General features: G+C 42.0%; 1 pseudogene; it reads right to left on the minus strand.

The window, feature by feature from the left end:
* Positions 1 to 9,799: 9,799 nt before the first annotated feature.
* LOC140861106 (uncharacterized) lies at positions 9,800 to 10,935 on the minus strand (annotated as a pseudogene).
* Positions 10,936 to 11,651: the final 716 nt, after the last annotated feature.

Raw genomic sequence — 11,651 nt, forward strand, 5'->3', positions numbered from 1 at the left:
AACTCAATCAATCAACAATTACAAGTTCCACGTGCTAGAACCAGTATCAATGCAATATGTGATTTAAAAAGGGAAACTCGAGAACCAACAGTCCCGAGTATGCTATCCCGCTACGATGACTGCTTTTACCTTTCAATGCAGTAGTTCCAACTCCAGGAAAGCTACAACAAAAGATTGTATCAACAACTATACAATCTAAACAACAACTACGGATCAAGGTAAATCTCATTACCGATCTTCGTCCAACTCTGAAACGATCAATCAGCTGCTAACTCAGGGCTTGACAACTCCAAACGACTCTGTTCAGATACAAGAGATTGATCAACAACAAAGACCAACTTACAAGCCACGTTTAACAACTCAAAAACGGTTCGAAACCCTCAAAACTCAAACCGACGGCATAACGGCTATAAATTGAACAAACCGGCAACGCAGACAGCAGTTCAATACTGATATCAACTCAATTCAATGCTAAAACCACAACAACAAGACAAACCCAACAAATCTCAAAACCCACATTTTCGAATAATACTTCCAAAAATCATAACAATTCCGAACGTCGCTCTAATTCAGAACCGACAGATAATAAACGATCAGAACTCTGTAGAGAACAACATACTCGAATCTCAAACGATTCTAACAACATCCAAAAACTAGAATGTATCCGATCGTAGAAAAACTTACGATATAAAGGAGCTCTCGCTGCAATGATCGATAATCTGCCTTCAGAAATAAATTTCAACGGACGGATCGAGCTCGGACTGAAATCTGGAAGCTCAAGAACACGTTTGGTTGCCTTCAATGGAGTCTAGGCGTGAGGAGGAAGGAGATGGGATGAAATAATGAGTCAAAATAAGTGTAGATAATATATAAAATTCCATATTTGCATTTTAGTCCCTGAAATTTCCAAAATTTGCAAAAAGGACCCTGATCAAAATCGAGTCGGCTCGTGAACTCTGCAATCTCCGATTAACTCAAATAAACTCATTTAAGATAAAAACGGGGCGTTACAATTCTCCCCCACTAAGAAGAGATTTCGTCCTCGAAATCAACGAGAACCACAACTCATAAGATAGAATAAAGAACTAAAGACAGTAAGAAGAACTCACGTCATCCGAACAACTCTGGAAAACGTTGTCTCATGTCAGATTATGTCTCCCAAGTCGCTTCCTCGACTCCGTGACGGCTCCACTGCACTTTCACCAACGGAATCAACTTGGTTCTGAGTTGCCTTTCTTTCCGATCAAGGACCTGAATCGGTCGCTCAAAATAGCTCAGGGTCTCGTCTAACTCGGCTTCGTCAGGCTGAAGGATATGAGAAATATCTGGTTGATACTTTCGCAGCATAGAGACGTGAAAAACGTCGTGAATACCAGATAAAGACGGAGGAAGTGCAAGTCTGTAGGCAAGATCGCCTATCTTCTCGAGAATCTCGTACGGACCGATGAATCTCGGAGATAACTTTCCTCTCTTACAGAATCTGACGGTGCCTCTGAACGGAGAAATCTTAAGGAATACACGGTCTCCCTGCTCAAAACTCAGAGGTCGACGTCTGACATTCGCATACTTCGCCTGTCTATCTTGAGCTGACTTCATTCTGGTCTGAATGATCTTAACCTGCTCTGCCATATCTCTAAGCATCTCCGGTCCCAAATCTGGTGACTCGGACAATTCATCCCAAAACAACGGAGATCGGCACTTTCTACCATACAAAGCCTCAAAAGGCGCCATACCGATACTCGCTTGGAAGCTGTTGTTGTAAGAAAACTCGACAAGAGGCAAAGAGTCCTGCCAACTAGTGCCAAAGTCTAGCACTACCGCTCGCAGCATATCCTCCAACGTCTGGATAGTCCGCTCTGACTGTCCATCTGTCTGAGGATGATAAGCTGTACTCAGATGCAATCGAGTACCAAGTGCCCCCTGAAGACTGTGCCAGAAGTGAGAAGTGAATCTAGGATCTCTGTCTGAAACGATCGACTTCGGCACACCATGCAATCTCACAACATTGCTAACATATAACTCAGCCATCTGATCATGACGATACGTCATCCTGTACGGAATAAAACACGCAGACTTCGTCAATCGGTCGATCACCACCCAAATAGCATCGCATCCTCGAACGGATCGTGGTAGTTTCGTGAAAAAATCCATAGAAATGTGATCCCATTTCCATTCAGGAACAGATAGGCTGTGCAAAAGACCACCTGGTCGCTTCCGCTCTGCTTTCACTTGCTGACAATTCAAACACCGAGATACAAATCTCGCAACATCGTCCTTCATTCTCTTCCACCAGAACTGACTCTTCAGATCGTTGTACATCTTACGACCTCCAGGATGAACGCTAAACCGACTGCAATGAGCCTCTCGGAGAATACGCTGTCTCAACTCCGAAATATCAGGCACAACAATACGGTTATTCACAAACAAAACGTCATCTCTAACCTGGAATTCTGACTGATGCCCAGTTCTGACTTTCTATACCGAAACCTGAATGCTCGGCTCGGACTTCTGTGCTTCTCTGATTGCAACAAACAACTCCGGCTCGGCTTGAATAGCAAACACTCTGATAGTCTCCCTATCTGTTTCAAACTCTAAACCAGAAGTGCAACAATCATCGACCAACTGAGAAACACCGATAGTTGAAAGAGATAGAGAACAAAGCTTTCGGCTCAAGGCATCTGCAACTGCATTCGACTTCCCTAGATAATACTTGATCTCACAGTCAAAATCCTTCAACAGATCTAACCATCTTCTCTGTCTCATATTCAGCTCTGCCTGTGAAAACAAGTACTTAAGACTCTTATGATCAGAAAAGATCTCGAAAGACTCACTATAAAGATAGTGACACCAGATCTTCAAAGCAAATACAACCGCTGCAAGTTCAAGATCATGAACAGGATAACGAGTCTCATGCGGTTTCAGCTGCCTCGATGCATACGCTATCACATGCTTATGCTGCATAAGAACACAACCCAAACCTCGGTTAGAAGCATCACAATACACTGTGAAACCTCCAGTACCCTTCGGAATAGAAAGAATTGGAGCACTGGTCAGTCTCCTCTTTAGATCAACAAAGCTAGCCTCACAATCTGGAGTCCAGACAAAAGGCGCATTCTTCTGAGTCAGCTGGGTAATAGGCTTGGCAATAGACGAGAAATCCTCGATGAAACGACGGTAATAACCAGCTAAACCCATGAAGCTTCGGATCTCAGGTACTGATGTCGGTCTAGGCCAATTCATAACCGCTTCGATTTTGCTGGGATCGACAGAAATCCCATCTTCAGAAATAATATGACCGAGAAAGACAACTCGATCTAACCAGAATTCGCATTTCGATAGCTTGGCAAACAACTGCTCAACTCGTAAAATCTGCAAGACGATTCTCAAGTGCTCTGCATGGTCAGTACGGTTCTTCGAGTAGATAAGAATATCATCGATGAAAATAATGACGAACTCATCTAAATAACGCTGAAAGATACGGTTCATCAAACCCATAAAAACAGCTGGAGCGTTAGTCAAACCGAACGGCATGACTATAAACTCAAAGTGACCATACCTCGTTCTGAATGCGGTCTTAGGAACATCTTCCTCTCGCACTCTCAGCTGATGGTAGCCTGACCTCAGATCAATCTTAGAGTAGACAGAAGAACCCTGCAGTTGATCAAACAAGTCATCTATTCGGGGTAAAGGATACCTGTTCTTAACTGTAGCCTGATTCAATTGGCGGTAGTCGATACAGAGCCGCATAGAACCATCCTTCTTCCGAACGAATAGAACAGGAGCACCCCAAGGCGATACACTAGGTCTGATGTATCCCTTGGCAATAAAATCCTCAAGCTGTTCCTTCAACTCTCTCAATTCAACAAGTGCCATACGATAAGGAGCTTTTGAAATAGGTTGAGTACCTAGCACTAAGTCAATGCTGAATTCAACCTCTCGAATGGGTGGCAATCCAGGAACATCTTCCGGAAACACATCAGCAAAATCTCTAACCACTGGTAAGTCAACCAAAGCTGGGATAGATTTCAGTACATCAACCGCATAAACCAAAAATCCTTCTGCACCTCTCTGTAACAAACGAGTCATAGATAACACTGAAATCAAAGGAATTCTAGATCGAGAACCCTTACCAAAGAATTTCCACTCGTCTGCCATTTCAGGTCTGAACCTGACAACTTTCAGAAAACAATCAACTGTCGCCCTGTACTTGGTTAAAGCATCTATCCCGATAATACAATCAAAATCTGACAACCCAAGCACAATACAGTCGAATTCTAACAAATTCCCCTCGAAACAAAATTCACAGTTCCTGACTAGTCGGACAGAAACAATTCCTCCACCCAAAGGTGAAGTAACAGCTACTACTGTAGGCAACAATTCAGTTGGCAAAGCATGCAATAACACATATTTCTCAGAGATAAAGGAATGGGAAGCACCGGTATCTATCAAGACATGAGCAGAATGACCGAAAATCGAACAGTTACCTGCTATGACATCGTCAGGTGCTTCCTGAGCCTGATCCTCTGTCAATGCGAAGACTCGTGCTTGCTGTCTCGGAGGCTGATTTGCACTAGAGCTACCTCCCTGTCTGTTCTGCTGTTGCTGGGGTTGGAAAGAGTGCACTGCAGACGACTGCCTCTCCGGCTGAGCTGCAGGTCTAGACGAACTCCCACTCTGAGCTCTATCTCTATTACGTTGAGGGCACACTTTAGAGAAGTGTCCCGGTTGCTGACATGTGTTACAATTGTCGAAGACTCCCACACACTGATCCGGTGAGTGTCTTCCTCCACACTTGCTGCAGTACAAGGATGATGACCCAGAACTCGGTCCTGAACCGAATTGCTTCGAACCACTGGAACTGGACGAACTGTTCCCCTGTCTCTTGAACTGTTTACCTCTTGCCTTGTACTGATCCTTTCTGTTTCCCCCACTGTTTCCACCTTCATACCTCTGCTGCTGGTTCTGATGTTGAGGTGGCTGATTCTGGTACTGAGATGGTTGGTTCTGATACTGCCTCTGTTGCTGAGGTGCCCCCTGATTACCTCTTTGCCTCCACAAGCCTGCTTCTGCTCCCTTTGCGTAATTCATGGCATCCGCAAAGTTGCTAGGCCTGTTGGTGTTAACCAACGTGAAGACATCGGGGTTCAACCCGTTGATGAACTGATCTGCCTTAGCTTCTTCATCTCCGGCAATTAGCGGTGCAAAACGCAACAGACTATCGAACTTAGCCACGTACTCTTCAATGTTCAGATTCCCTTGCCTCAGATTTGCAAACTCTGCTCCCTTATCCTTACGATACGAGATAGGGAAAAACCGCTTATAAAACTCAGATTTAAAAAGAGTCCAAGTAACCTCTGTACCTCTACTCTCAAATGCTTTTTTTGTCATGATCCACCAGCTCTTAGCACCACCACGCAGCTGATGAATTACTAACCTGATTCGGCGGTCATCTGTGTAGTCAATGGAATCAAACAACTGATCCATATCATCCAACCAACTCTCACAGTCAACTGGATTTTCTGAACCCATCAACAATGGCGGATTGAACGACTGAAACCTCTTCAGCAAGGTTTCCATAGGAGTTGCTGAAGCATCCAACTGATCAACTTCAGTGCTAGCTTGTTCAGTCGCAGGGATAACTGGTGGTGTGTTTCTGTTTATCACTCGACGAGGACCCATCTGATAATCAAAGGTTAGCACACGAGATATCTCAATCTCTACCATCAGTGCCCTTACAACCGCTTGGAATACCGAATACCAGTCGAGAACAGAAACAGTTATATCTCAAGTAGATCATGCATTATTAATTTAAATCACACAACCACGTAATTCAAATAATGCTCAACCAATAAATCATGCTCGCATGGAATTAAGTACACAATTAAATAATTCAAACACATGCGAGGAGTCATTACACACAGACTCGATCTACCCCGCTCACTCTAGTCCGACCAAGAATCTTAACGCTCTGATACCACTTAATGTCAGACCTCGATTCTAAACCACTAATATCGGATTAACAACAAGTAAGCGAACAAGAATCCAAGACTAAAACAATTCAAAAGTTTTTTTTTTTTTTTAAAACGCCCGCGCCCGCGCGAGGAACCAAGCTCGCGCGCGCGCGGGCAAACGATCCCGAGGCCCAACGAAGGCCTCGCGCGCGCGCAAGGAACGCCTCGCCCGCGCGCGGAAGGCCTGGGCAGAAATGCTCAGGCTGCAGATTAAAAAAAAAGGGATTCCGCGCTTGGTCCGACATGCCTTCAAATACATATGCAATAACAGAGTGTAGGGAAACATGCCATAACTAGTCATGCTTTCAGAAGGCATAAAAACAACCATAAGTCTAAATCGATACAACAACAACATACTTCGATTTTAGATTACAATCCGAATACAAACTAATTCGAATAACAAAACATATCAAGTTCGAGTTCTAACATGCTTCAATCTTAAACTAGATAAACATGCTAATTCGACTTCTAAACCGAGTCTCACTTCTACTACTTGCCCTCGAAGCTAACCATGCCTCTTCTGACTTGTTCCTGCCCCACCTGTTGCCAAGTACACATACAAAACAAAGCAACAGCCGGATAACCGATGAGAATGATAATCCCAGTAAAAGCAACATATCAAGTAATGAATATACAACATGCTATCAAACCACATATTCAAGTCGAAGTTAATGATATGCATGTCTTTAAAACCAGGATATCGATTCTGATAAACACGGGAGTATTGCTCTGCTTTTGGGATCCCGAGGATGAGATCACGTAACGACTCACCGACTCTCCCAATCGAGGTGGTGCCACGTATCCCACTCCTCTAGACTTTGAGCAACCATAATGAGTATGCTAGCACTAGGCGAAATACTACGACCTAGGCCACTCAATCATAGTTCCCAAACGTCTAACAAAAAGGGCGGTTCTGCCCGCTGAAATCAAAGTAGGCTCAAGATGAATGCATAACAGAAACATAAACATAAGCCACATAATAAAAACTCAATCAATCAACAATTACAAGTTCCACGTGCTAGAACCAGTATCAATGCAATATGTGATTTAAAAAGGGAAACTCGAGAACCAACAGTCCCGAGTATGCTATCCCGCTACGATGACTGCTTTTACCTTTCAATGCAGTAGTTCCAACTCCAGGAAAGCTACAACAAAAGATTGTATCAACAACTATACAATCTAAACAACAACTACGGATCAAGGTAAATCTCATTACCGATCTTCGTCCAACTCTGAAACGATCAATCAGCTGCTAACTCAGGGCTTGACAACTCCAAACGACTCTGTTCAGATACAAGAGATTGATCAACAACAAAGACCAACTTACAAGCCACGTTTAACAACTCAAAAACGGTTCGAAACCCTCAAAACTCAAACCGACGGCATAACGGCTATAAATTGAACAAACCGGCAACGCAGACAGCAGTTCAATACTGATATCAACTCAATTCAATGCTAAAACCACAACAACAAGACAAACCCAACAAATCTCAAAACCCACATTTTCGAATAATACTTCCAAAAATCATAACAATTCCGAACGGCACTCTAATTCAGAACCGACAGATAATAAACGATCAGAACTCTGTAGAGAACAACATACTCGAATCTCAAACGATTCTAACAACATCCAAAAACTAGAATGTATCCGATCGTAGAAAAACTTACGATATAACGGAGCTCTCGCTGCAGTGATCGATAATCTGCCTTCAGAAATAAATTCCAACGGACGGATCGAGCTCGGACTGAAATCTGGAAGCTCAAGAACACGTTTGGTTGCCTTCAATGGAGTCTAGGCGTGAGGAGGAAGGAGATGGGATGAAATAATGAGTCAAAATAAGTGTAGATAATATATAAAATTCCATATTTGCATTTTAGTCCCTAAAATTTCCAAAATTTGCAAAAAGGACCCTGATCAAAATCGAGTCGGCTCGTGAACTCTGCAATCTCCGATTAACTCAAATAAACTCATTTAAGATAAAAACGGGGCGTTACACTGCAGCAACCCCGGAGTGCCTTGCCAACCTCCGGACCAAGCCTAGGAAGGCTGGAAACACCCCAAAACCCCTATAATACACTAAAGACAGAGAGAGAAGTTGGAAATTGGTGTGAAAAATATGGCCCTCGGAACCCCTATTTATAGGCGGAGAACGTTGTGTCTGTTCTGGGAACGTTGCGTCCGTTCTCCACCTGTCATGCCACACGTCGATCCAATTACATGAAAATTGCACATGTGTCCCTGACCTAGAACGTTGCGTCCGTTGGTAGTTTGTTTCGTCCGTTCTCACTGCTGACGTCATCTTGATGAACTCATCAAGGACACCTGTACAGCACCTAGATTGTTGCGTTCGTTCTGCATTGGATGCAACGTTCTGCTTCGAATGCAACGTTCTCGTTTGACTATTTCTGGACTTTCTGAGACCCTCGGGACCTTTCCTATCATTTTTGGACGTTTCGGATTTGATTTTTCACTTATTTTTACCAAATAATGACTCCTTAAACATGTTTTTCCATTTTTAAACTTATATGACATTTTATTAACATGTTTAAATCACTTAATCTTGTAAAATGGAACCGGGCTACTACATGAAACATGGAATAATGAATGCTTTGGTACACTGGGATCAATATCTGAACATCATGCTCAGAACACAAGTGTCACTAGTATGCGCACGCTGCTCCGAAGATACATTGTGTGCCACACATACTGAAACCTGATCTTGGATTATCACCGTCCTGGGTAAAACCGCACACGCTGCTCCGTCGATACAGTGGGTGTCACATGGTACCCAATAGTACAAAGAAACCCTAGGGCTGAGCGGCCCTAGAAACAACATGCTATATTTTGAAAGAATATACAGGCTCAACGTGATATGCTAATGCTCAATATAAACCATGAACAGTAATATCATGCATATCATGAAGATAGTAATGCAACACATAATAATGCATACTCGCTGACGATCCCAGTCAGTACTTACGTACCTCAACTCATTGACCTAACAGAACAATTGTCTAAAATCCAAACCTACAAGTCAAGACCACATCATGTTACCAATACTTATCTAAAAAGTCTTCACTAGACTAATAGCTACTCCTAATAGCTACTAAGATTCCAGAAGTTTACCTGTCATCTCACTGATTTCGAAGACCTTGACCCAAGCACGGCTTAACTACAAGCCCAGTAACACCTCGCTAATTTTTGACCCTAAAAAAGATGACTAAAACACTAAGAATCAGATACCAGATCGAAACCCAGACCTAAAACACAAAATAACTATGAGAAATCTCACCTCTATTTATAGACGAAGATTGGACCTTCCTATCGCTAGTTCGGACGTTTCGAATGCTCCTTGGAGCTTCCGATCACCCTTCCGATCTCTGTCCACCAAAGACGTGTCCCTGATTGGACAACTCACTACTTCCGTCACAGTTCGGACCATCCGAACTCTAGTTCAGAGCTTCCGAACTGTCACCCATCCAATCACCCAAAAAAAACCCATACCCTGTCTGACCACAAGACTTTGGAATTTCCAATTGTGGGTTCAGAGCTTCCGAACTACATCGCTTCTTCCGAACACTTCAGAACCACCGATTTCCCTAGCTCTCAAGTTTGGACCTTCCGAACCACTCTGGTTCTTGGAACCTTCCAAACCATTTCCGGATGTCCTGAATCCAATTGTCTACTCAATAAACCCAAATTAAGATTTAATCATGTTTTATACATTCTAGCATGCTTAGACACTTAATTGCTTAAACATAAATCAGGTTACTACATTCTTCCCACCTTAAGAGATTTCGTCCTCAATAATCGTGTTATGCAAAATAATGTATGCTAACATTATTTGTTTTAACTTTTTCCTATACCAATAGCGAGCTGGGCCTCTGACAATCGCCCATCGAGATTGGAGCACCCCAAATGCCCGCTCGACATCTTTTCTTGCAGATTCCTGTCTTTCCTTAAACAACTTTCTCTTGGGATCCTTCGGGCAAGGAAAAGCCTTAACGAAATTAGCCCACTCGGGATATATTTCATCTGTTAAATAATACCCTTTCGTATATGTAGTGTCGTTCACCGTGAAATTAACCTCCGGCGCATTTCCTTGCAAGACGTTGTTGAAGATTGGAATTCATATAACACGTTGATATCGTTGCGTGAACCGGAGACCCCAAAGAAGGCATGCCAAATCCACAAGTCATGAGACGCGACCGCCTCAAGAACAATTATTGGTGACCCATGTCCCCTTGTAAATTGACCTTTCCAAGCAACCGGACAATTTTTCCATTTCCAATGCATACAATCAAGGCTATCCAACATGCCAGGGAAGCCGTGTCTGTCATCATGCATTTGAAGAAGACGTTCAACATCATCATCATTTGTTCTTCTTAAGTACCTATCACCAAATATTTCAACCAAGTATTTGCAAAACTTGAAAAGACACCTGATGGCAGTGGATTCACCTATACGTAGGTACTCGTCAAGATGATCGGCAGGGACTCCGTATGCCAGTTGACGAATCGCAGCGGTGCATTTTTGTAGTGGTGACAACCATTTTCTTGGCACAACATCTTCCCTTTGTTGAAAAAATGTCGAATGATTCTCTAAGGCAGTCACTATGCGAAGGAATAACTCTCTTCACATTCGAAAACGTCTTCGAAATATTCCGTCATGATACACTGGGTTTGTAGAGAAATAATCATTGACGAGCCTCTCATGACCGGCTTCACGATTTCTTTGGATGAACCTACTTCTTCTGCGTGTTTCTCTCCTCTGATATGCTTCCATAACTTGTTGGTGTTGTTGAAGTACCATTAACAGCAGTTCTTCTACCGGATCATCATCTTGCTCATCGATTTGAACATGTACTTCTTCTTCGCTTGTCGAGCTGGATTTTGAGCTAGAGCTGTCTGTAGAATGAGACATGTTCGGAGGAAATATGTTGTTGTATATGTGTTTGTGAAAGGTATCTTAGTGAAATGCAAATCTCTTAGCACAATGTGTCTATAAATAAAGGATATCTTGCAACGACTAGTTTCCAACGGTTATTTTGCAACGACTAGTTTCTAACGGCTAGTTTGCAACGGATAGTTTCTAACGACTAGTTTGCAACAGATAGTTTAATACATTCATCAACTTTTTCAAATTGTATACTTTAATGTATATTCTTTATTTTTATATTATTTTAATAAAAAAAGCCAAGAAAATTGATTATAGTAGATACCTAACGTGGCTTGCATTCTTAGAGAATCCACATAACTTGAACAATCCAACAACTCAAATAATTATACCAATTCCACCATCTTTTCTTTCCTTTTTCGTTCTATCTTTCTTTTATCAAACTCATTTGGCTTCAAAGATAAGATTATTTGCTTAGATCCATCAATTTACATATCTTTGAAAACTATTAATTAACTCAATATTTTTTGAAAATAAAATTTTGTTTATTTCGAAAAAAGTTTTAAGTTGATTTTATTTTTCTTCATTTAGTTCAATCTAATAAGTCAAGTCGTTGGATAATTAGAAATTTAATATTACTAGTTTTTAAAGACTAGTTTTCAAAGTTGATAAAATTTTAAATCACGGTAATTGGAACCATAATAATTAAACATTATAATCACTCGAAAAACAAATAATTAAAA

Source organism: Henckelia pumila, chromosome 4 (genome assembly GCF_033568475.1).
Source record: "Henckelia pumila isolate YLH828 chromosome 4, ASM3356847v2, whole genome shotgun sequence".
Taxonomy (NCBI): domain Eukaryota; kingdom Viridiplantae; phylum Streptophyta; class Magnoliopsida; order Lamiales; family Gesneriaceae; genus Henckelia; species Henckelia pumila.